This window comes from Molossus molossus, unplaced genomic scaffold (genome assembly GCF_014108415.1).
Source record: "Molossus molossus isolate mMolMol1 unplaced genomic scaffold, mMolMol1.p scaffold_m16_p_4, whole genome shotgun sequence".
NCBI lineage: Eukaryota > Metazoa > Chordata > Mammalia > Chiroptera > Molossidae > Molossus > Molossus molossus.
Genome location: NW_023425377.1, coordinates 79,762,455 through 79,789,709, shown reverse-complemented (window position 1 = coordinate 79,789,709; position 27,255 = coordinate 79,762,455). Strand labels below are relative to the sequence as shown.

Below are 27,255 nucleotides of genomic sequence, written 5' to 3'. Positions count from 1 at the left end.
GTTATGGCCTCGCAGGTCATAGTATTGGCCCATCTCATAGAATGTTTGGTACCCTCCATCCTCCTCTATGATGAACTTTTCTCCAGACGCAGGGCAGCGGCCACACATTATCTGATTTCCCAATAGCAGCTGGGGAGCGTGGAGAAAGGTTCCATCTAGAGCTTGTGTGTCTAGAACACCAGGAGAGCAACAACCCTCAGGAAGAACAGGTTCTGGATAAGGGAATAATATCTGGACATGCCTATTAGAAACATGACTCAGTCTGTGATTGAGAAGAGTGATGTTTATCATTTACTTGGCTTCCCTGTTGGACTTTTCATCCATCTTCACTTGGGAAGACTTTATCTTCTGATAAAGGAAGTATATTGACATGTGTATTTTGCCCACTTCCTACTTTACTGTTTAAAATAAGGTCCTCATGGTGCCATGTGGCACACAGTCCTTCCAGGTGACACTGATCATCAGTCCACTGGTCATCCTACAACAACAAATCCTTCTTGTCTTACACTGTGGTTTCTGGGGGCAGTTTTCTGGATACCTGAGGCTGCAGACACACTCTATTTGGGGTTATTTAACCTATAATGTAGGATCAGAGAGTGGTAGATGGATTCTCTATTCCAGGTTCTTCCTACTCAGAGTAAATTGACCTCCAGATCAAGAATGTGCACATGCTGCCCTGGCTGGTGTTGCTTAGTGGTTAGAGAACATCAGCTCGAGTACCAAAGGATCATGAGTTTAATATCCAAAGTTACGTCCTGAGTTGCAGGTTTAATCTCCAGCTCTGGTCAGGATCATGTGGGAAGCAACCAATTGATGTGTCTCTCACATCGATGTTTCTCTCTCTCTCTCTCTCTCTCTCCCCTTCCCACTCTCTTTAAAAATCAATGGAAAAAATATCCTCCAGTGAAGATTAACAAAACAAAATAAAAAAAGAGTACACACACACAGCAGTTGTAACTATTTTTTAAGGTAAGTACTGGTTAATATTTGAAGAACCTCTCAAAACCTTGAGATGTTTTTTTTTCCCCCCACTGGGCAAAAACACTTTTCTTCCTCTTTCAAATTTTCTCTTTCTGCCCAGTTGATGTGGCTCAGTGGTTGAGTATTGACCCATGGACCAAGAGGTCACCAGTTCACTTTCTGGTCAGGGCATATGCCTGGGTTGTGGGCTCAATCCCAAGAGGGGTATGCAGGAGGCAGCCAATCTATGTTTCTCTGTCATTGATGTTTCTTCTATCTCTTGCTTCCTCTCTTAAAAAAAAAAAAAAAAAAAGATTTTTTTATTTTCCCCCCTTGTTCATTTTAATTTTACTTATTTTTCTTTATCCTCTCCCTCAATGCTTTCCTCCTTGCAACCTTCGGCTTATTCTCTATATTTATGGGTCTCTCTCTGTTTTGTCTTATTTTATTTTATTTTTTAGACTTCACATATAAGTGAAATCACCTGGTATTTGTCTTCTGACTTATTTTACTTAAGCTTATACCCTCTAGGTCCATCCATGTTTTTTCAATGACAAGATTTCAATATTTTTTTATTGCTGAATTGTGTGTGTGTGTGTGTGTGTGTGTGTGTGTGTGTAGATATAGATATATAGATATTTATAATCTTTATCCATTCGTTTATTAATGGGTATCTAGGTTGCTTTCATATCTTGGCTCTTACTAGTAATCCTTCAATGAACATAGGGGTGTTTTTGTTTTCTTTGGATAAATATCCTGTCACTATGCAATCTGAATAAGACAATTCTCCGAGGACTGACTGAAACCTGATCTGACAAACTTCCTTGCAGCAAAATGCACACCTGCGAATTCTTGCATCTCACTTGTGGCTGTGTTTATGAGAAGTGCTGCCCAGGCTGGGGCTAGGGGTCCCAATGCCCACAAAGGGCAGCGGATTGCTTACTTTAAGCCCCAATATGGGGACATAGATGGAGGACTGGGCCTCCTGATTACAAATGTCATAGGGCCAAACCAATCTGGTCCCTTTCTTACACTGGTGAGTTTTTCCGTGATAACCATGCCACCTGGCCTACCCCTGACCCAGTTGTTCACCAGGCCCTCCTGTTTCCTACTCTCCTATTACGGACACAAGGGGTGATCTGAGGGGGAAAACTGAGCCAGGACTTCCCAAATCTGGAGGAGGAGCCGTTGGCCTGCGGGTTGATGCAGGGTCCGCCTAAACTTGAGCAGGGGTTTTTTCCTGCACCTTTCTAACCCCGAGCCTGTACCGTCCCCAGAGAAGGTGTGGTAGGGAACGAGTGACGCCCAGAACGGCATTCCTACAGTATTTATCCCCGTGACCTCTGTCTCTGCCCATCACTCAGGCCTGGGGACTGTAACTGCAGTATAATCGGGCTTACAGCACGAGGCTAAGGAACTGTCCACATAAGCGTCCTCGGGAATGTCTTGCTTTCTGTCCAATCAGGGTCCTGAGCGTGCCCAAGACCTGTCCAATCAGAACCCACGGTTTATTTGTCCTCCACAGTCTAATCAGAATGCGGGATTTTGGAGAATCGTCCAATCAGACTCGGAGGCGGGTGCGTTTGCAGCTCGCAGTCTTCGCTCTGGAGAGCTGTAGCGTCTGTTCCTACCTGCCCCTCGTGGCTCAACGCATTTGGCTCATCTTCCCACCTGCCGGGGAAAAGGGGCTGCGAAGAGGACACCAGGAGTTTGGAGCGTTGCCTCGGGATGGTGAATGCGTGGGATTGGCACTCGAGACCGGAAGGGGCTGGTTCTACCAGCCTCAACCAGCTGGAAATGACTGGGGGCTTGGTCTCGCGCGTCCCTCTCCCCTGGTTCCTGGCCGTTGCCTGGGATCCCGACCCCAATCTCTTTTCTCCGCTGCTGTTTGGGTTTCTGGCGTCCTGTCCTGTCCTCATGTAGGGTCGTAGGGGTCCTATCCAAGTTTGTGGCTGGGTTGTGGGACAGATGGAGGAGGGGAATATTGTGTGAATATTCCACATTTGCTTATCCAAATCAATTGATGGACTTTTGAGTTGTTTCTCCCTCCAATGCAACAGATATGCCAGGCCTCAGGCCCTGGCCTATGTCCATGCCCACAGTTTCATTCTCATTTTGTCAGATATGAGGGCTCTGGACCAGGCTCCTGAACACTGTCGACACATCAGGTGAGACTTGTTTAGATCAAGCAGCACTGGAAATCTCAGTGTTCACAAAATCCTGACTTTGGTTCCAGGTCTTGGAGCCGACAAGGAAATAACTTTTGGTATTCCCTTGCATGTTGCCTGAATGATGATTTCAATTTTTAGTCTTCAGCTTCCCCCAGAATCTGTTCTCAGTAAAAATGATTCTTTTCAACTGTCTGTGGATAAGTCTGTATCAGTTGTTGTTGCACTTTGCTTCAGAGTTCCAAGCACTTACCCTCACTGAATGTACTGCATTTGGTTTGCTTGCTTATTGTCATTTCCCATGAGAATGTGAGCTCAGGAGTCCTAGAAACTGAATATAAGTCCCTGACTGTCAGCCTCCCTTGTTTTTCTGTACACATTGGTGAAGAGATGCCTTTTTGAAATAGAATGTGTGGGCCCTGGCCAGTTTTGCTCAGTGGTTAGAGTATCGGCCTGTGGTCCAGAGAGACCCGGGTTTGGTACCTGCTGGAGGCGCGTACCTCCGTTGCAGTTTGTCCCCGGCCCTGGTTGGAGAGGCAGCCACTTGATGTGTCCCTTTCACGTTGATGTTTCTCTCTCTCTCTTTTCCTCTGTCTCCTTCCCACTCTATCTGAACAAAAAATGGAAAAATGTCCTCAGGTGAGGATAAAGAAAAGAAAAGAAATAGAATGTGTGGGATGTTTCAGACCTCAGTGGTCTTTGTAGATGTGGCTGTGAACATCACCCGGGAAGAGTGGGTTTTGCTGGCTCATTTGCAGAGGAAGCTCTTCAGAGATGTAATGCTGGAGACCTGCAGGAACCTGGCCTCGGTGTGTAAGTATGGCTTCATTACTTTCCTTAGTTTTTAGAGGAGACATATTTCTCACAATTTTTATTTTTATTTTTTATTGGGGCCAAGAAATGAAAATATGTTAAACAAACATGGTTCTTCATGGACCCTACCTAGAGTCAGATGGGTTTTCCATGATAACAAAGTTTCATGTATTAACCTATTTATTACTTTTGATCAAAAGTCTGGGACTCCCTAATTTTATGTATAAGCAGCATCTCCAGTGTCACTTTGGGACCATGAGAGCAGCTATATTGTTTTCCCCTTGAGAAAGTCACACTATGGTTAATACACATTTGATATGGTAATTTTATTAAAATTGAACTCATACTTACCAAATGAGACTGACCTCGAAAATTGTGGTATCAGCCCATCTCAAAGAATGTGTGTTTCCTTCCATCTTCCCCATCGTGGAGTGTTTGTGCATGAGCAGGACAGCAGCCAGGCACTATTTCATCTCCCAGTGGTAGCTGGGGTCATGAAGAAAGGCTTCATCTAGGGCTTCTGTGTCCACCAACACAAAGAAAGCAGAAACCAGTGGGAGGAACAGATTCTAGATGAGGGAATGATGTTTGGACATGTCCATCAGAAACATGGCCAGTCCCTGTCTGAGGATGGCATTTGTCATTTACCTGGCCTTCCTGTTGGACTTTTCACCCATCCTTAACCACTTACGAAGACTTTCTGTTTCTCCTCTTAGAAAGGGAGCATTTAGGCATGTACATTTTGCCCATTTCCTTTCTACTTTGCATTTTTTAAAATAATTTTCATCTGAACATCAGTCTCCATCTCTTTTGAAGTAGTTCGTAGTGGACAGACTGCCATTTTGACACATTTTACCTGTTTTTTTCCACAGTTCTATATAGCTGAGGTCTGCTGTTTTTTGGGGGGTGTTATTTTTGCTCACATATCAATTCATCCTTATAAACTTTGTTCACATTTTGGATCAGTATATGAAAATACACATATTGTTTGTTTTGTTTTTGTTTTGTTTTTTATCCTCACCCGAGGATATTTTTCCATTTTTTGTACAGATAGCGTGGGAGGGAGAGAGAGGAAGGGAGAGAGAGAGAGAAACATCGATGTGAAGGGACACATCGAGTGGCTGCCACCCGCACGACCAACCAGGGCCGGGGACAAACTGCAACCGAAGTACGTGCCCTTAGCGGGAACCGAACCCGGGTCTCTCCGGACCGCAGGCCGACGCTCTAACCACTGAGCCAAACTGGCCAGGGCTACACATATTGTTTTTTTAATTTTTATTTCTGCTATTTCATTTCCATGAAATTAAAGCATTTTACCAATTGTTACAGATTGTTGCACTCAAGTTAAAACCAGTGATTCTAGTCCTCAGAGGAATAATTGGACAATAAAATATTCATTGAAGAGAAAACAATAAGATTTACAAGAGATGATTCTTGGTTAGTTTTTGGTGAGAACCAGTGTTTAATAACTATGAAGATCAGCACCTAACCCAGGAGACACCTTCTCGGTGAGTGTCACTCCCACAGGAGGAAGGGGAATATTCGTGTAGTGTTAAACTAACTTTAAATTTTAAAAACTATAATAATCTCACCAATAATTGTGTGCTGGGAGAATTTTCACAGCACAACATTTTTCTAGTGTTATGTAGAATCTGAGCGTCTATACAGAATTCAGTTGGAAACAATGATGAGGAAATTCCAGATACAAGAAACATTAAAGTTATAGCTTTATTTATTTATGTTTTAAATATGTCTTTATTGATTTTTTTAGAGAGAGAAAGGGACAGAGGGAGAGAAACATCAATGTGAGAGAGAAACATCGATCAGCTGCCTCCTGCACACCCCCTACTGGGGATCGAGCCCGTAACCCGGGTATGTGCCCTGACCAGGGATCAAACCAGGACCTCTCAGTCCATGGGATGACACTTAATCCACTGATCTACACCAGCCAGGCTATGGCTTAATTTTAGACCTCAGCCAAAACATTAAGCTTTTCCCATGATATAAAAATGCAGATGTTGCCAAACACATAGCCATTCATGGAAAATGGCAAGTATGTAGCCAGAATATTATTTACATCATCAACCAATCATTAATAGACAACTCACTTATTTCTAATTGTATGTTTAATATTTTGAACAGAAATTGTTTGCAGGAGGGTCTCTGTGAAACCAATGAAGCTAATCAATGTGGACACACCTTGAACCGAGTTACAGATCTCTCTGTGCATGAGAGAGATTTGACTGGAGGTTAGCCCAATGAATGCACTACATCTGGAAAAGTATTCCTGGAATATTCTTTCCTTCAGCATCAGGAAAGATCTCAAACTGGACACAAACCTCATCTATGTAAAGAATGTGGACAAGCCTGCAGATATGTCTCATGCCTAAGCACTCATGTGGAAACTGACCTTCTGGAGAAACCCCATCAATGTCAGGATACTGGGGGTGCATCTAAGAGATGCATGAACAACTTGAGCAGTAAAAAGATTCTTTTTGAGTGTAAGAAATGTGGGAAAACTTTCGTTTGTTCCTCCTCCCTTCAGGAAAACACAAGGGCACACAGTGGAGGTAAATCCTGTGAATGAAAGCAGTGTGGCAAAGTCTTCAGATTTCCTTCATCCCTGGAGAAACGGGTGAGAATTCAATCTGGAGAGAAAGCTAATGTGTGTAAGCACTGTGGCAAGACTTTCCGTTGTTATTCTTCTTTTCAAAGACATAAAGAAGGACAGTGGGGAGAAACCCTATGAATGTAAACAGTGTGGGAAAGCCTTCAGGTGGTTGTCACCTTTACAGGAACATGTGAGAAACCACTCTGGAGAGAAACCCTGTGTGTGTAAGGAATGTGGGAAAGCCTTCAGTCTACCAAGCTTTTTTAAAAATCATGTAAGGAGCATGGGAAAAGATTCAGGATTTCCTCACACCTGCGAGAACACATGAGAACACACACGCAGAAACCCTATGAATGTAAGGAGTGTGGGAAAGCCTTTAGATGTCAAGCCTCTCTTCAAGCACCTGCAAGAATGCACATTGGGGAGCAACCCTATAAATGTAAGAAGTGTGGGAATGCCTACATTTATCATTCACCTCTTCAAACTCATGTGAAAATGCACACTGGGGAGAAACCTTATGAATGCAAGGAGTGTGGGAAAGCCTTCAGTTGTCACTTCCACCTTCGAGAGCATGTGAGGGGACACACTGGGGAGAAACCCTATGAATGTAAGGAGTGTGGGAGAGCTCTCAGGTATTCTTTATCACTGCAGCAATGCACGAGAAAGCACGGTCAAGACAAAGCCTGTGAATAAGAAGAACGTGGGAAAGCCTTCTCTTGTCATGCCTCCCTTTGAGTACATGAGCACATGAGTGAGAAACCCTAGTATATAAGGAGTGTGAGGAAGCATTAGTTTTCACCCCCACTTTTGAGAACGTGACAATAAACACTGCAGAGAAAAACCTTATGAACGGAAGGAATGTGCCAAACTCTTCAATGTCTCACTTAATTTGTACATGAAAACTCAGCAGGAATTAATCTTACAACTGTTATAAATATGGTCTTGCTTTTGCAAGTGCCTCATTGTTAATAGGGATCCTAGTCCATTTCTAGTTCTGTTCTTGATTGAATATTTAATGACTGTGCTCCTATATCCCCTGTCTTCTGTGCTACATATATTTTGTTTAAATAATTGCACAGTTATATAAAATTAGTGTCATTTTTCTTACAATGTCTTTTTGATAGAAGGGTGAGAAGTTAGGTATTTTTTTCATGTCTAACTTGGTATAATTGTACATGAAAAGTTGACTGATACTTTTACTATGTTTCTAGTATGTAAGATCATGACATGAGACCTGTATTGTGTTGATTTTCTTTTTTCTGGTCCACTGTTACAGATATTAGAATTTTCTGACTCGATATGTGTTCTTCTCTTCAATCTTTGTGATTGAAACATGGGTCTTTCACATTGTTTATGGGTAGTGAATATTACATCTATGTTCTTCACAGAAAAGAGTAATTGCTGTAAGATCCTGGGGGGAAAAACAGTCTTGTCTGATCGTGTTCATAATTTTACCTCTGCTCATTGTCCTTGATCTTGGCTGGGAATTGAACAGGATGCATTGAGTTACAAAGGGAGATCTTGTGGCAATAAAAGGTCATGTCCAGATGGTTTTACATCTGATGTGTTGTCATCTTGCATAAGATGGGAAACTATATCCCAGAGTCCTTCTGTTTGTGGTTCTGAGTTCAAGTTCATGAGTTAAGGAAGATGCATGAGATTTGGGAAGCAGAAGTGAGGAAGCCATGACTCAGACCTTCTGTCCTGTCAGGAAACAGGTGCATGGGAAAAAGTGGGCTTGAGTTACAGTACTTTCTTCTAATTTCTGGCTCTTCCCATCTGAAACAGACACAACTGAACACACGTTGGACATTAGTTCCCTCTCGGGCAACAGATTCCACAGACTTTCACATGAGCTCCCTCATCATGGACCCTCATTGGTTCTCAGGTTCACACCTTTGCATTTTCCTGTAGCTCTTTGATGTCCATAAGGCCTTTCATCTGGCCATTGTTCTTAGCAACCACTTGTCCTGTCATCCCCTTCATCTCCCATCTGCTAATGACATATCTGTAATAGCAGGCATCTTGTTTTTCTATTGGTAGATCTGTTTCTTGCATCCACTCTGGTACACTTAATGCTGATAAATGCAGGAAATTTACTTCCCAGGTTGCATTGTTGAGAGGCTGCAGTGACCCTGACTTTCCTCATTCTGGATATTTCCTTGATTGAAATAAGCATTGTGAATACATTTGGCAATTTGCGGAGGTTTCTCTTACAGCTGATTACTATCTAAATGATAAACCCAAGCCCTGGCCAGTTTTGCTCAGTGGTTAGAGCATTGGCCCACCAACCAGAGAGTCCCGAGTTTGGTTCCCACTAAGGGCATGTACCTCGGTTGCAGTTTGTCCTCAGTTGAGGTCATGTGGGTGGCAACCACTCGATGTGTCTCTCTCACATCAATGTTTCTCTCTCTCTCTCTTCCTCCTTCTCTCCCTCCTGCTACATCTGAAGATAAATGCAAAAATGTCCTCGGGTGAGGGTAAAGTTAAACTAATTAATTAATTTAAAAAATGATAAACCCAATACGTTTCATTATATTCACTTTTTACATGTGATTACCCGGTGTTTAATTCTTTCATTTTTAAAATGTGATTCAAACAATCTCCATTTTGGGTTAAATGTTGTTTTCTACATTGTTTCTTAAAAAACAATTATTTAAGTTTTGATATCAGTTGTATACTTGCAAGTATTATTATGTTTTATGTTTCATTAATGGAGAGGATCTGTTAAAATATCCCATTATGGAGGATTAACATATTCATATATTATGTCAATATTCTGTATATGTTGTGGTGTATTAGTACTGCATACATAAATCTTTTGACCTTTTTTTGATGTATTTTTTTAATGTCTATGCAGCTACCATTTTGTTTCTTTAAAATGATGTATTCATCCTAACAGTGAAAACCTAAATATTGCCTATATGATTGATCACCAGGCAAAGAACAATAGGAGTCATGCCTCTGCAGCTCAACAGTGTGGAAGGGAAATGGGACGTATATCTCCCAGTTGTCTGGGGACATTTAGGACAAACAGTGTTCTAGGTGAGTTGAGCACTTTAGTTGTGGTGGGAATGAATTAGGAGATGGACCTTCAGATTATAGGCATAATTGCCTTGAGTAAACTCACCTAATTTCTGGAAATGCTGCTTCTAAATGTTTACAAATAGCTCTTAGATATTTAATTGAAAATCAAAAGTAGAACATATATCTTCCTGTTTTACATCTTGCTGCTAATAGTTTTGCTGAATAGCAACAGGACGATTCTTCCCATGTTGTATGATAATTCATTAATAGTGCTACTGCCACCCTGGCCAGGTGGCTCAGTTATTTGGAGCATCATCCTGTACACCAAAAGGTTGCGGGTTAAATTCCAGGTCAGGGCACATATCTAGGTTGTAGGTGTGATCCCCGGTGGGGGTGCATATGGAAGGCAACCAATAGATGTTTCTCTCTCACATTGATGTTTCTGTCTTGCTCTTGCTCTCGTTCTCCCTCCCTCTCTCTAAAAACATATCCTCTCCCTGACCGGTTTGGCTCAGCGGTTAGAGCATCGGTCTGCGGTCCAGAGAGGCCCAGGTTCGGTTCCCACTAAGGGCACTTACCTCGGTTGCTGTTTGTCCCCAGCCCCGTTGGGTCATGCGGGTGGCAGCCGCTCGATGTGTCCCTTTCACGTCGATGTTTCTCTCTCTCTACCTCTCTCTCCTTCCTACTCTGTCTGAACAAAAAATGGAAAAATATCCTCAGGTGAAGACAAAAAATAAACAAATAAATAAAAACATATCCTCGGGTGAGGGTTATAAAAACAGAATAAGCTCTGGCTGGTTTCACTCAGTGGTTAGGGCGTTGGCCTGCAGACCAAAGAGTCTCAGGTTCGATTCTGGTCAAGGGCACGTACCTCGGTTGTGGTTCATTCCTCGGCTCTGGTTGGGGTCATGCAGGAAGCAACCAGTCAATGTCTCTCTCCCTCACTCCCTCTCTCCCCCTCACTCCCTCCCTCTCTCTCTCTCTGAAGATAAGTGGAAAAATATCCTCGGGTGAGGATTTAAAAAAACAACAACAATAAAATAATGCTACAGCCCACTGATAGTGCCTGTATTTTCACTGGATGAAAAATGGACTGAGTTTTTCTCTTCGTTCAGTTCATTCATGTTTCTTTGATCTGCCCCCAGGTGGCAAAAGTCAGTGTCTATCTCCGTGTCAGATGTCCTCCGTCATGCTTCTCTGGCCTTGTGCATGCTGGGAGGAAGGTGATAAGTTCCTGAAGAACTTGAGAGAGGAAATGGTCATAAAGATACCTGTACAGCCTTTCCAGGGTGGAAGCTTGTACCTAAGCAGTTCCATCCTTTGTCAGATGGACTTGGCTGTCTAATGTCATCAATTCACCAATGAATATGATTATTTATAGGGACACAAACACAATAATACCTGGTATAGCTTCACTGAGGTTTCACAACGTGGAAGGTGTGCATCTCCACCACACAGTGGGGTTCCGCCATGAGCAGAAAAGTCCATGCTTGACCTTTTTTTTTTTTATCCTCATCCAGGACACTTCTCCATTTTTGTTCAGCTAGAGTGGGAGGGAGGGAGAGGAAGAGAAACATCGATGTGAAAGGGACACACCGAGTGGCTGCCTCCCACACAACCCCAACCGGGGCCGGGGACAATCTGCAACTGAGGTACGTGCCCTTTGCAGGAACCGAACCCGGGTCTCTCTGAACCGCGGGCCGACGCTCTAACTGCTGAGCCAAACCGGCCAGGGCTATGCTTGACCTTTTCATGGGAGTCTTGCTTTTTTATATCAGAATCACAAAATCCCTAATTTTAACCATTTTCTACACATAGTTAACTTTTGTACACCCCCAAGGTATGTTTTCTTCGGGAATTAAGGTCATTTTGCCTGCAGTGCTCTTTGGAATCTGAAGTTTGGAAGGGCTGATGGTTTGGAGACTATGAATATGCATGTGTCTGAGTACTTTTAGAGTATGACCAGTTCTGAGTGGGCACAAGGGTGGGCACAGGAAGGCTCAGGAAAACAGTTTTTATACTGAGGTCCTAGAGAGACATGCACTATATGCAAAATAGGGGTGACACTGGGGGAGTGTCAAGGGAGCAGGTGTGAAGACACAGGTTGGGAACAGGGCAGGGACCTGTGGGCAAGTGCCTGCAGTGCTTAGATTCACGTGGAGAATAATTGTTTGTTTTGAGCATAAAGTATAAAGCACGTGAGGGATGCTCAGCATTTACCATCTCAGAGTGTGGATTCTGAGAAAGAATGACTCGATCTGAATGTAATGCATGTTGGATTCTTTTTATTTTGAAGAATTACCTGTATTTATAGTCATCAGTTAACACATCCAAGGAGATGATAAATTATGTACATTATGGAGTTTGGGGAGGAGAAATATTTATATACAGGGTATGGCAAAAGTAGCTTTATGGTGATAAGTACGTGAAACAGTTTATTATTCATTGTATTTTCCAGATGAACAATTGTAAACCTACTTTTGCCCCTCATTGTACCTTAACTTAGTTACCTTATATATACTATTTAAAACAGTAAGAAATATTTCAGTGTTTATGTGGTAACAAGAGAGGCAAAGCAGCCTCAGACAACTAGGAGCTGGCCAGCACTCACCATTGGGCTGTGATTTTTTTCACATCAAAACAATTTTTCCCAACCGTCATCAGAAGCAATTCCCCAAAAGCGATGGTTCAAGACAAAGGAAAAGCATGTTATGATCATGCCTTTCAAAAGGCTAAATATGGAACAGAATCCAAATCACAAAGATGACCAAAAATCCGACAATCCTTGCCAACGTGTCTCTTTTCCAATCACTTTTAGGCACACTTGACTCTGCTTTTAGATAAGAACAGTTAGGTATTCAGTCATAAAATTGCTTACATACTGATAGCATCTAATTCAGACTAAAGGGACACTTTTTAATACTCAAGTCCTCTAACACAAATCTAAATGCTGGACATATATCAAAATCTGTCCAAAAATCATGCCATAATATGTTCTTACTGACACACCCTATATTCCTGCATGAGGAGTATCATCTCCAATGCTCTACGCCAGTACCTCACAGCTTTTTTGTTTTTGTGTTCTTTTGTTTTGTTTTGCACAGAAGGATGTGTGATTTTTATTTGTGTAGAATTGCATCCCTGGGTTTTCAAAGTCTCGTTTCCCTTAATCCTGCCCTGGAAGAAGTGTAGCTGGAGAGTCATTAAAGCTAAAATCAAAGCCAGTGTCCAGAGTTCTCATTATGTTGCAGCCTGGTCCAGTTCAGCACAAGGCTAGTTGCAGTCCATTAGCTCATTGTGTGTGGGGTCCACACAGCCATGTGGACAAATACAGGAAGCAGGAGCAAGAGAGCCCTGCAAGGCAGGAGTCAACCAAGAGAGCAAACTTCTTTGTCCAGGGGATTAAATATCCCAAATTTCACACCTTTACAGTGGCTATGCCTATTCTGGCCATTGACCTGTTCCCAGATGTAACTGACAGCATCTTTGCTAGTCCTCCCCAACGTTACTGGGCATGTGTCTATCTCCCTTTGCCCAGTCCCCTGGGGAGTGTAAAGCTTTAGCTTCCTAGTGAAGCTGACCAAAAGACATGCTACAGTATTTGGCTTTTCCTTTGCTCATTTTCTGTTCATTAATAGCTAGATTATTTACAATGCTATTATCAGAAACTCATTCTCTCTGTCTCTGTTTAGAACCTGGGATCATGTCAGACAGCAGTGCCCCTTGTCAAGCCTAGACTCCCTTAGGCCAAGAGAAAGATTTTCAGGTGAAGACTGGGAAGAAATAGTTCAACTTGAAATAACCCCAAGTTCTACACCTTCTGGAATAAGTGAGAGTTGTCCAGCAGCCAGCTGTGGCCTGGAAACTGGTGGCAGCAGAGAGCACCATCCCTCTGGTCAGGACATCCAGTCTAGAAGGTGGGCACAGATGTATGCTCACCTCTCTAGGACTTGCTGGGACACTTTCTTGACCTGTTTATCTAGATTTTCTGGAGAATTGTCACTGTGGCAGCCTTCATGGAGCAGTGAAAAAAACCTTGGTTGGTTCAGCATCCCTGCAGTGAAGTAGTCTATAATTTCCATTACATTAGCCTTCTGAGCCATCAAGACAAACTTTTCCGCCCTGGCCGGTTTGGCTCAGCGGTTAGAGCGTCCGCCTGCGGTCCGGAGAGACCCGGGTTCGGTTCCCGCTAAGGGCATATACCTCGGTTGCAGTTTGTCCCCGGCCCTGGTTGGTCGTGCGGGTGGCAGCCACTCGATGTGTCCCTTTCACATCGATGTTTCCCTCTCTCTTCCTCTCTCTCCCTCCCACTCTGTCTGTACAAAAAATGGAAAAATGTCCTCGGATGAGGATTAAAAAAAAAAAAAAAGACAAACTTTTCCTTGGGCTCTGGCAGAGGAAGGGCAGACTGAACCAGAACTGTGTGGAGACTCGGGAGCTTGGAGAGCTGGGAGGGTAACAGGAGGTTTGTGCTGAATCACTCTCTCACAGGACAGTAGACATATTACTCAAAGAGCCCCTTCCCAGAGAAGCCCCCGCAGTTTTGTTGTTATTGTTGTTGTTGTTTTAATCCTCATCCGAGGCTACATTTTTATTGATTTTAGGGAGAGAGAAACATCAATGTGAGAAACATCCATCAGTTGCCTTCTGTATGCACCCCAACTGGGGGTTGAACCTGCAACCTAAGTATGTGCCCTGATCTAGAATCAAACCCACAACCTTTTGGTATATGGGATGGTACTCCAAACAACTGAACTACTTGGCCAGGGCCCCACAGTTCCTTAGACCACAGGTGTGATCCTGGTGGTTTATGGCTAAAGATCATTAAGAAAATAATGATTTTACTCTTATTCATGTATTATAAGTTATATTAATGACAAAATTTTAAGTATATAAAAATTTAAAAGATAAGCTGAATTAAAATATTTCCTAAACTTGTATGCATTTAGTATTACTAAGATACACATGAATGTTGACTGAGAACGACAGGTCAAGATGGCAGCATAGGTGGACACTGGGCCTGCCTCCTCCTGTGACCACACAAAAATGACAACTAAATCATAGAGTAACCTCTCTTGAGAACCACCTGAAGACTAGCTGAATAGAACTATAACTAAGGATATAAGGAAGAAGCACGTCAATACTGGTAGGAAGGGTCAAGATGAGAAATGGGCTGATCCCACACCCTCGTGTGGTGGGTAAGAATAAGGAGGGATATCTTAGCTGTGAAGTTTTTCCCTGAGGAGTGAGGGTTCCTATACTCATGGCTGGCTCTCCAGCCTGGACCTCCATTGCTGGGAAGAGGAGTCCCAACAACATCTGGCTATGAAAATCAACAGGGATTCTGTCCAGGTGAGAGAGGCTGCTGGAGTCCCAGGCATTCCTTTTAAAGGAGCTGAGCAGGTGAAGGCCAGATGATAGGGCAATAAAACAAACCAAAAAAAAAACCATACAGCTAAAGTACCGTGAGAACTCGTAGTTAAAATTCTCCTCTCACTGACCCCTAGAAACCAGGGACCTTGAAGGAGGAAGATGTCCTGCAAGAATAACTGCCCCATTGTGAGACTAAGGTCATTTACTCCCTAAGCAAGAATGCTAACCGCAGATATCCGCTTCTGTACATGCTTGCTTGCCAGGTGCCGTTAGCTAACTATATAAGCAGCCCTCTCCCTGAGCTTGGGGCTGCTCTCTCCGTGTAGGATGGGACAGTCTCCGCGCAGCTAATAAAGCTCTCTTAATTTGAACCCAGTTCGGAGTCTGAGTCTGGTCTCATTGGTCTATAACAAGCACTGACTCACTCACAAACACCCTAAGCCTCAGGAGATAGAGCAGCAACTTGAAAAGCACCTGGGACATACGGAAGAACTGAATTGTCTGGCTTCAGGAAATGGGCTGGGAGACAGTTCTCTCTGGACAGAAGCACTGGCAGGTGTTATTGCTCATTGCTGAGGCCACATGCCGGCACCAAGTCTGGGCCTCTATCAATCTGGCTAAGACTGTTTGACCCACCCTGGGCATTCCCTGACACCCCATTCCACTCAACTCACACACTGGCCTGAACCTCTTTCAGCAGCTGGCCTCCGCTCATGCTGTGGACTTTCCTAAAATCTGTCAAAAGTCCACAAAAAGCAATCAAGCAGCAGGTGGCCTCACTGTCCTCTATACCCCTTGCTAAATGACCTCAAGCCTGGCAGGAATGGCAAGTAGCCTCGGTTCACAGCATAGATTCTCCCAGGTGCCTGCTAGCACAGCACAAGAAGCTGCCAATCACAGATCACTTCATAGATCCTACCTGGTGGTCACGGGCCAGGCGTAGGCAGGGACTAACCTTGGCCTGCACCAGAGCCCATCCCAGAGGCCCTGGTACCAGCACACCCAGTGGCAGCCTTCATAGCACCACCCAGTTAGCTCCACAAGTGACACACTCAAAGGGTGGACTCCATAGGCACCAGAGCCCAGCTAAAGCAAATGTCCTGTCATTATCACTGTCACCTGCTAGGCCTTGGAGCCACAGACACAATGTCTAGGACAGCCTGGAGCTGGTCAGAGATTGTGAATCTACTGGGCCAGGCTAGGAGAGGCTGGTTTGAACTGGTCGGAAATGGCTCAAGGCTGAGGGCAAAGTCTCCTTTCAGCCCCCCGGGGTCCCAAGCCAAGTATCCACCCTTTGCCACTGAGTGTGGTCCCGGCAGCAGGTCCTGTCCTAGGTGGGGGGTCCTTTCAGTATATTTCCAAGTCTGCAACCACCTTGTGGGTCTGAGGTACCATGATGAGATGATGCGAGCATGAACTGGGGGCTGAGTGGGGTGTGGATGTTGAGTGGACGGACCAGCCCTGGACCTGGGAGATAACATCAAATACCCACCAGGTTAGTCTCCAGGCATCCTAGGATCTCCCTGGCTTAGGTGCTTGAGCATCATCCCATACACCAGGAGGTCACCGGCTCGATTCCCAATCAGGGCACATGCCTGGGTTGAGGCTGGATCCCCAGTGTGGGGGCATGCAGGAGGCTGCCAATCAATGTTCCTCTCTCGTTGATGTTTCTATCTCTCCCTCTCCTTCCTCTCTCTGAAATCAATAAAGTTATTTTAAAAAATACTACCAGCCCTGACCTGCAGACCAATGAGTCTTGGGTTTGATTCTGGTCAAGGGCATGTACCTCGGTTGCAGTTCATCCCCAGACCTGGTCGGAGCCGTGTGGGAGGCAACCAGTCAATGTGTCTCTCTCACATCAATGTTTCTCTATTTCTCTCCCTCTCTCTTCTATTTCTCTCTCCCTCTCTTCCACTCTAAAAGTCAATGGAAAAATATCCTTGGGTGAGGATTAACAAAAAACGAACAATTATTGCAAGAGGTGGGGAGAAGGGACTGTGCACTTGGGCAGGGGCTATGCAGGAGGGAGAAGGCTCTCACCACAGGATCTGCAGGTGCCTCAGGAGTTGGGTAAAATAGTTTTATTTTTTCCTAATGGAGTTACAAATGCAGGAAGGACCAGGTGTGGTTGGGAAGGCAGGTCCTGGAGGCCAGCCTGTCCTCAGGCTCAGACTGAGGGTGGGCCAAAGTTCAGAGGTCTGGGGAAAGGAGAGAAGCTGAACCAAAGTCTGAGCAACAAGCATTTGTTCTTCTTGGGCAGTGGAGACCAACAGTTCATCTAATCAATGATAAGACACAGAATGGGGATTGGGGAGAGGGTGTCTGCACCCAGCCTTGTCCTGGACAAATAAGGGGAAAGGAGGTTCTTGCAGCATGCCCTTTTCCAGAACAAATGGCTGGCAGTGTTCCTTAGCACTTCCCATGGATGCTTCCAGGAGAACAGGGTCCGGGAGGATCCAGCATGGTCACCTGACTCCTGTGAGCAGCTTCCTCTGTGTCCAGCTCAGCACTAACAATGAGATAGGGTATATGGCCAAATGGCTGTAATCCATAAAGGCTGCAGGGACTATCAAAGAAATAGTAAGACCAACCCCCAATGGATTTATGGCTTAGAACCAGCAGAGACAAGCTTGATCCAACAAGTGACTAATTTCACTTTACCATAACCCCTAACCTCATTTTACCCTCATTGTTATACATGAGCATCCTAAAGGATATAACACACCTCCACAATTGGAAACGGAAAGCCCATATAAGGACACCAATGTGGCCTACAGGGCTCTTCCAAAAAGTGTCCACCCCTTTCCCTGGAAAGATCCTGAATATTCCTCCCCTTCATTGAATGCCCTATCCCTCAACTAATTGCACCTCATTAAAGGAAGTGAAGTTTGCTAAAGAGGCAGCTTCACTGCTTCACTAATAAACTCACCTTTACTTGTTTTTGGTTAATCCTCACCCAAGGATATTTTTTCCATTGCTTTCTAGAGAGAGTGGAGGAAACCAATCAATGTGTCTCTCTCACGTTGATGTTTCTCTCCCTCTCTCTCCCCTCCCTTCTACTCTATCTGGGGAAAAAAAAATTAAAATGTCCATACTACCTAAAACAATCTATTGATTCAATGCAGTTCCTATCAAGACAGCAGTGGCATATTTCACAGAACTAGGACAAATATTCCAAAAATTAATATGGAACCACAAAGATCCCGAGTACCAATAGGAATCTTGAGAAAGAAGAACAAAGTTAGAGGAATTGTACTACCTGATATCAAACTATAACACAAGGCTGTGATAATCAAAACAACAAGGCACTGGCATAAAAACAGACATATAGATAATGAACAATGGAACAGACTAGAGCCCAGAAATAAACCCATGCCTTCATAGTAAATTAATATTTGGCAATGGAGGCAAAAACATACAGTGGGGTAAAGACAGTCTATTCAATAAGTGGTGTTGGAAAAACTGGACAAACACATGCAAAAAAGTGAAACTAGACCACCTTCTTACACTATGCACAATAATAAACTCAAAATGGTTAAAGACTTAAATGTAACACTTAAAACCATAAAAATCCTAGAAGAAAACATAGGCAGTTATAATCTTGGATATTTCTCATAGCAATATTTTTTCAGATACATCTCCTTGGGCAAGGAAAACAAAAGAAAAAAAATGAAGAAATAGGACTACATTACACTAAAAAGTTTTTGCAAAGCAAAGGAAACCATCAACAAAATTAAAAGGCAATTCACTGAATGAGAACATATTCACCAATGATACATCTGATAAAGAATTAATATTCAAAATTTATTTTAAAAAAAACAACACAAAACTTTACAACTCAACAACAAAAACAACCCCAAAACAATCCAATTAAAAATGGTGTGGCCACTATGGAAAACAGTATAAAGTTTCCTCAAAAAATTAAAAAATGGAACTGTCTTATGACCCAGTGATTCCAGTTCTGGGAATACATATAAAGAAACCTGAAACACTGATTCAAAAGAATATATGCACCCCTATGTTTGTTGCAGCATTATTTACAATACACAAGATTTGGAAGCAGCCCAAATACCCATCAGTAGATGAGTGGATAGAAAAGCTGTGGTACATTTACACAATGGAATACTACTGGCCACAAAAAATAAGGAACTCTTACCTTTTGCAACAGTGTGAATGGACCTGGAGAGTATTATGCTAAGTGGAATAAGCCAGTCAGAGAAAGACGAATACCATATGATTTCACTTATATGTGGAATCTAATGAACAAAATAAACAAACAAACGAAATAGAGGTAAGAGACCCTAAGAAACTGCTCAGACCTCCTGGTTATACAGGTTTCATTGGCCCAGATGGTAGCCCAGCACCAGCCGTGAAGCTAAGGCCATCGGCCTTTCCTCTCTCTTGGAGTTATCAAGGTGGGCTAATTAAACCAGATTCATCAGTAATTTTGCAGGACAGAAATGACAGGGCTGGGGCTCACTAGCGGAACTGTGTGGAACTTCAAAAGAGGACAAGAGGCCCTTGTGTACTGGATGCCAGTCCCATTGGGACACAACATCCACACAAAAACCCCAGGATTCAGCAGCCCCTTTCCACAGGCCAGGTGGGGCCTTAGATGAACAGGTCAAGGACCTCAGGATCCACTGCACCCACACTCCTCCGGTCAGCACCATTACTCATCCAAAGGAGACCTCACAGCTATCAAATGCAAACGCTCTCCTTCACTGTGGCTATTTCTCATGCTGTGTACAACCTGGACTATAGGGCTGCTGAGTAGACGCCCTTGGCCTCAACCCTGTCCCAGGCCATGTGCTGGCACAAATCAGCCAGGTGCACAACTGTATCGCAGGATGGCTGGAGCTCCAGATGCTGGCAGCCCCGCTAGAAGGGTTTTGACCAGCAGGTTACTGGACGTGGATTCTGAACTGGAGCTCACCTCCCTCCACATTCAGTGGTGTCAACAGAAGCGGTGCTTGAAGGAGTCCCTCTCCTACCATGCCCCAATTAATTCCTAAGCACAGTGGCCCTCCCTGCATAACCAAATCAGACCCATCTGACTGGCAGGCTGATGCTCTGATGATCTTACCATAGTTTTCATGGGCGATCTCTGGACTGTGAAGCTGCCATCCACAGAATGTCCCTGCGTGCCCAGAATCCACATGTGGTGTGACCAGGTGGAATCTGTTCTTTATTGGTCACCTTTTTCTGTGTGTACATTGACAACTCAGGACAGGGACAGTCCAACTTCCAGATGTCTCTAAGTCTGCAGGTCATGCAGAATATACCTCAGCTGTTCCAACCAGTTCCATACTCCATATGTCCCTCATTTGTCCTCATTGCCCTCACCCCCACCTGGCGCAGTGACTGAGAAAGGGATGTCAAAGCACACATCCTCATGATTACCTTAGTTAACTGTACTTTTCAATGGCTTCAGAAAACAGTATCTATGTCCTTGACACCTTACTACACAAGTGACTGTTATCCCCAAGTTTCACTCAGCTCTTCAATGGTATTACTGCCTCTGCATACATTTGGTTTCACCACTATGCAGCCTGCAGTGACCTTGAGCTGACACTGGCCCCTCTTGCAGGACATACCCTAGACAGCAGCCAGGAGAGTTCAGTAAGTGTAAGTCCTTTATATGACTCCCCCACAGGCCCCTGAGATCAGCAATCTCCAGGCCTCCTAGGATCTCCCTGGGTCTCTCATTGTGCACCCCTTAGATAGGACACCCACAAGTTCTTCCTGATTTGAGTTGACCCATTTAGCCTTAGGTAGGTATCTGACACCCTGGAGAAGCCACTTAACAAATGCTGTTTTTTCAGGTAAGATATTTCCACTTTAAGTTTCAATTTCTATTAAATTATAATTCTGAAAAGCTGTTAATCATCTTTTTTTCTATGGTTACTCTTATATGCCTTTGAAGTTCTATGTACACAATTGTTTTTATGCTGAAAAAAATAAGTTCCTTTTTTTTTTTTTAATAAAACTTATGACTGACACAATGGAGAGGAAAGTGAAGACAGAAGCAGAGATTGGCATGATGTTACCACAAAGTAAGGAATGCCAGGAGTCACCAAAAAGCTGGATAAAGCAAAAGTTTAGAGCATTAGAAGGGAACCCTGCAGATTTCTTGATTTCAGGCTGGTGAGACTGACTTCAGTCTTCTGGCCTACAGAGCCATGGGAGAATAAATGTGTTACCTAAAACACTAAGCTTGTAGTAACTTGTTATAGAAACAATAGGAAACTAACATACAACCCAAGACTACATTTGTTTACTCGGGTTTTTTTTCTCCTTAATGAGGACTTAGTGAATTTAACTGATTATTTCCTTCTACAAAAATTCCACGAAACTTACAGCTATTTCTCATGACGCTGGCTTAAATATCTAGTCTACCGCTGAAGGAGACTGGAGTGATGGGTATTTTTGTTTTGTATATAATTGTATTGAGCAAGTGAACTTTGACCACATATATATGTGTTCTTTCAAAACCATTTTTTAAGATGCCCCTTCAAAGCTTGTAAAGTTTGTCATCTATTCCTGAATTACTAAGAAATTTATCATGGATGAAAGTTGAATGGTATTAAATGCTTTTTCTCTATGTATGGAGAATTTGAGACAGATATATATATTTTTTTTTAATTTTTTTTTTTTTTAATCCTCATCCGAGGACATTTTTCCATTTTTTGTACAGACAGAGTAGGAGGGAGAGAGAGGAAGAGAGAGAGAGGGAAACATCGATGTGAAAGGGACACATCGAGTGGCTGCCACCCGCATGACCAACCAGGGCCGGGGACAAACTGCAACCGAGGTACATGCCCTTAGCGGGAACCGAACCCGGGTCTTTACGGACCGCAGGCGGACGCTCTAACCGCTGAGCCAAACCGGCCAGGGCAAGACAGATATATTTTTATTTTATTTTATTTTATTTTTTTATCCTCACCCGAGGATATTTTTCCATTTTTTGTACAGATAGAGTGGGAGGGAGAGAGAGGAAGAGAAAGAGAGTGAGAGAAACATCGACGTGAAGGGACACATCGAGTGGCTGCCACCCGCATGACCAACCAGGGCCGGGGACAAACTGCAACCAAAGTACGTGCCCTTAGCGGGAACCGAACCCGGGTTTCTCCGGACCACAGGCCGACGCTCTAACCGCTGAGTCAAACCGGCCAGGGCGAGACAGATATTTTTTAAATGTAGTGTTGTGGTGTGGACCCTGATAAAGAAGATACCTACCAAGGGCTCCTGGTGACTGGGCTCAAATTTTTAAAAACAGAGTCTAGCTGCCATTTCTACACAGGCGCCTCTCATCAAACTACACTTCAGGGAGAACACTGCACTGAACTGCCTGTCTGCACTGTTTCTGCCATCTGAGCCATTCCTTATAAAGAAGCTCCTGGAATCCTATTTCAACCAGTAAGACTGAGACTTTCCCCATCCAATCAAAGCTGCACAGCTATATCCCCATCAGTTTCTTCACCAAACCATTAGAGTGGCTCCATTCTGACCAATCAGGACAGTGACTTTTCAACCAATCAAACTGCAAGAATTTGGACTCCTCATTTGCATGAGGACAGACCAGTCATGGACCAGGGGTGGAAACTTCTGTGTATATAAGTCAGCTCCCCCTTGTCTCAGAGACAGCACCGTGGAAGACTGAAGGCTGTGATGGTCTCTCCAGACCAGACCAGATCAGACCAGACCAGACCAGACCAGACCAGACCAGACCATCAGAGTCCAAAGGGGAGTGGGGCAGAGCTGTCTAGCTGAAGAGAGGCCTGGTCCCACAGCTGGCTCAGAGCCATATTTTCACAGCCATGCTGTGTCACAGTTAAGTTGGTTTACACTGAATAAAGTTTCTTTCTTCACCACACCCCAAATTAGGAATTCTTGTGGTGCTGAATTGGCGGCAACAGCCACCAGTTGACAGTGATGAGTTACATGAATTGGTATCAAAACATTTTTCTGTAAAACAAACATGCAAATAGCCCTGGCCAGTTTGGCTCAGCAGTTAGAGTGTTGGCCTGCGGTCCAGAGAGTCCCGGGTTTGGTTCCTGCTAAGGGCACGTACCTCGGTTGCAGTTTGTCCCAGGCCCCATTTGGGGTCGTGTGGGTGGCAACCAGTCAATGTGTCTCTCTCACATCATGTTTCTCTCTCTCTCTTCCCCCCTCTCTCCCTCCTGCTCTATCTGAAGATAAATGCAAAAGTGTCCTCGAGTAAGGATAAAAAAGACATACATGCAAAATAAACATCTATGACATCACAAGGACAGAGGCTACCCCCATCCTATATCCCACCGGCTGGTGCCCTATCCGAAGACTCATCCTGTCCTCCAAGTCACTAACATCCCTAACAATTACAAGATGATTTCCTTTTGTTTCTGTAGACTCTCATCATCTGTCTATGCAGTGCTTTTCCCTATTTTATATTGCATATACGTAGAATCATACATTATGTACCATTTTATAACAATTATATTTTGTTCAAAATTGTTTAGTCTTCCAGAGTATAGCACTTTATCCACTTTTATTCATCTACTTTTACCCGTGTAGGAGTTTATCATTTTTTGTATTGATTCTATTGCTAGCAGCTATTTTAGCAATGCACATTTTTTGCTATTGGAATCAATGTTTCTATTCTTTCTTTTTTAAATTGTAGTAAAATCCAGTAACAGTCTGTCACATCTGTCTTTTGCTTTAGTTGGTCCTAATCTCATCTACATCTCAATAAGCTCTGTTTTCAAAGTAGATTCAGGTTCCAACCTCACACATCATTAGCACTGCCACCAACATAGGCTGACCCACCATCTTGACCGACGGCATATCCCAGTGTCTCAAGGTAACTGAGGGATCTTGAAAAGCTGCCTCATCAGGTCACCTTCATGCTTCATGGCACATTTAGGCTCCATGTCACTTATCACCAGTCTACCATGGCCGCCAGTTCGTCATGACAGGATGCACCCACCCACCCCATCACTGTCCTGTCGCCTCTGCTGTCCTTGCTCCCCCTATCACTCCGCTCCAAGCACACTGGCCTCTGGGTGTCCTTCAGATATCCAAGGCCCACTCCCTCCTTGGGAAGTGTATTAGTTTGCTCAGGGTGCCATGACGAAGTGCCACAGACTGGGTGGCTGAAACAACAGAAATTTATGTTCTCACCATTTAGAAAAGTAGAAGTTTGAAGTCAAGTTTTTGGCAGAACCGTTTTCTTCTGAAGGCTATAAAAGAGAATCCGACCCAGGCCTCTCTCAGTTACCGTGGTTGCCTACAGTCCTTTGTATTCCTTGGCTTCTAGACAGATCACACGAATCTCTGCTTCTGTCTTCCCATGGTGCAGACATATCTGTCTTCTGTGCAGGTCTCTGGTCCAAATTGTCTTTTTTTTTTAAATCCTCACTTGAGGATATTTTTTATTTATCTTCAGATAGAGTGGAAGGGAGGGAGGGGGGAGGAGAGAGAGAGAGAGAGAGAGAGAGAGAGAGAGAGAGAAACATTGATGTGAGAGAGACACATCAACATGAGAGGGACACATGGACTGGTTGCCTCCTGCACAACCCTAACCAGGGCTGAGGACGAACCACAACCGAGGTATGTGCCATTGGCCAGAATCCAGCCCGCGACTCATTGGTCTGTGGGCTGACACTCTAACAGATGAGCCAAACTGGCCAGGTCCAAACTGTCTCTTTTTTATAAGAATACATATCACTGGATTAATACTGACTCCAGCCCAGTATGACCTCATCTTGATTACATACATCTATAAAGCCTTGATTTACAAATAAGGTCATCTTCTGAGGTTTCAAGTAGATATGAAATTTGGGGGAACACCACTGAACCCAGCATATACATATACATGTATATATTTTATAATCAATTTTGGTATCAACTTTCATTGTTATCTGAAATAGTTAATTTTCTGTTCTGGTTTACTATTCTCTGGACCTAGATATATCTAGATATATAAAATATATAAATTATAGAAATATATATTTATTTATGAACTACATAAATCTAATTCTATTCACATCCTTATCTTCTCAAAGTGCTACATATTTCTGTGCTACTGTGAAAAGTCAATGAAATCTACAGGTAGATAAGGTTATATTCATTGTGGGTAAGGCCTGGAGGTCTATTTTTCAGAGTCCCTGTCATCCTGACCCAGGTTAGAATTCAGCAATGGGCTCACTTGCATGATGTTTGAAAGGTACTAGTGAAGAAACCATTACTCACAGGGTTTGGAGCCACCAACAGACAGACAAACCAATGAATTGGGCTTTTTGGGACCAGGTCATATCTTGTTTTTCTGGTTGCCAGCCTGGTCAGGCAAGTATGTACCCTGGTTGGTGTGACTCAGTTGGTTGGGCAGCATCCTGTGCACTGAGAGGTTGCTGGTTCGATTCCCAGTCAGGACAAATGCCCAGATTATGGGCTTGATCCCTGGTTGGGGGGCATGCAGAAGGCAGCTGATTGATGTTTTTCTTTGATCAATGTTTATCTCTCTCTCCCTTTCTCGCTCTGAAATCAATAAAAACATATTTTTTAAAATCTGAAAAAAAACTTCCAAGGCCTTTCACATTAAAAGATTACCTAGAAGCCCTAGCTGGCATTGCTTAGTGGTTAGAGCTTCGTCCCTTGCACTGAAGGGTCATGGGTTTGATTCCCAAGCAAGGAACATACCCAGGATTCAGGTTTGACCCCCAGTCGGGGCACATGTGTGAGGTAACGATTTGATGTTTCTTTCTCATCTCTCTTTCTCTCTCTCTCTCTCTCTCTCTCTCTCTCTCTCTCTCTCTTCCCCTCTCCTCTCCCCCTTTCTCCCTTTCTCTCTCCCTCTTCTCCCTACCCCCCTCCTCTCTTTCTGAAATCAATGAAAAAAAATGTCTTCTGGTAAGGATAAAAAAAAATTATCTAGAGATGTGTGTTTCATCAGGAGCTTCTTCCTAGTTCCAGGACTTGAATGAAATTCTGCTGAGAATCCCCACTGTCACCAGAGGGCTATCCTGGACAACCCAAGAGTGAAGGAAACACAGGGTTAAAACCTCATGAACCTGGATTTGGTAATGAGTTCTTAAATATGACATCAAAGTAAAAAGCAACACAAGAATAATACATAAATTAGATTGTATCAACATTTAAATCGTTTGTGTATCAAAGCAGACTGTTAAGAGACTGAAAAGACACTTCACAGAATGAGATATTTGTAAGTCATATATGTAATAGAGTTTTATTATCCAGAATACATAAAGAACCTTACCATCTCAATAACAAAAATACAAACAATCCAATTTAAAAATGGGCAAAGGTCTTAAACAGACATTTCTCCAAAGAGGAAATAAAAATGGCCAATAAACATGAAAAGATCTCAGTATCTCACTAATCCTGGGGAAATGCAAATTAAAAATACTACTTCACACCCACTAGAATGACTGAAATGCAAAAATCAGAAAACAACTGTTGTGGAGGATGTGGAAAATTTGGAACCTTGCCCATTGCTCGTTTGAATGTAAAATGCTGTTGCTTGGTGGTCCCTCACTAAGTCACACTTAGAAATAGTCTTTGACCCAATGATTCCACTTCAACTTACATGAAAAAAGATACTCAAATATGTGTATGTGAATGTTCATTGCAGCACTATTTAAAATTTCCAAAAGGTGGACATGTCCCAAATATACATCAATGGCTAAATGAATAAAGAAAATATAGCATATACATACATAGTATTGAATATTAATCATCCACAAAAAGGAATGAAGCATGGACACATGTTACAACATAAATCAACCTTGAAAATATTATACTGAATGAAAGCAACTGACTCAAAAGGCCACATAGTATATGATTCCATTGTCAACCTAAGGAGGGCTCAAACCTGTAGAGAATTTTTATGAATTTATTTGAGCCAAACTGATGACAATTGCCAGAAGCAAAACCTCAGTGGATTGAGAAAACACTCCTCAAAATGGCACTTTTACCACTTATTTTATACATTAGAATCAAAGACCAAGAAGTAAGGGGGATACATGAAATCCATTGGTGATAGATTAGGGAGGCAGGAGAAAGCAAAGCAGGGAAATATCTGGGACTGGATAAAACAATAAATGGATAGACACATACTTCTTTTACATTTGTGGGTATGGGATAGTCAATAATAAACATGAAACAATTAGAGGATTTGTGGTCTCCACCCTGGTGCAATGGTTGTGCCAGGAGGGGTCCGGAAAAAGGGAAGTTACCTTGACATTCCAAAGGTCTGTTGTCCTAGACCCAAAAAGAAAGCAGATAGGCTCAGGTAAAGATGGG

The 27,255-nt window shown here is 43.3% G+C and overlaps 1 pseudogene; it reads left to right on the top strand.

Annotated features, from left to right (window-relative positions):
• Positions 1-2,495: 2,495 nt before the first annotated feature.
• LOC118643906 lies at positions 2,496-7,245 on the top strand (annotated as a pseudogene).
• Positions 7,246-27,255: the final 20,010 nt, after the last annotated feature.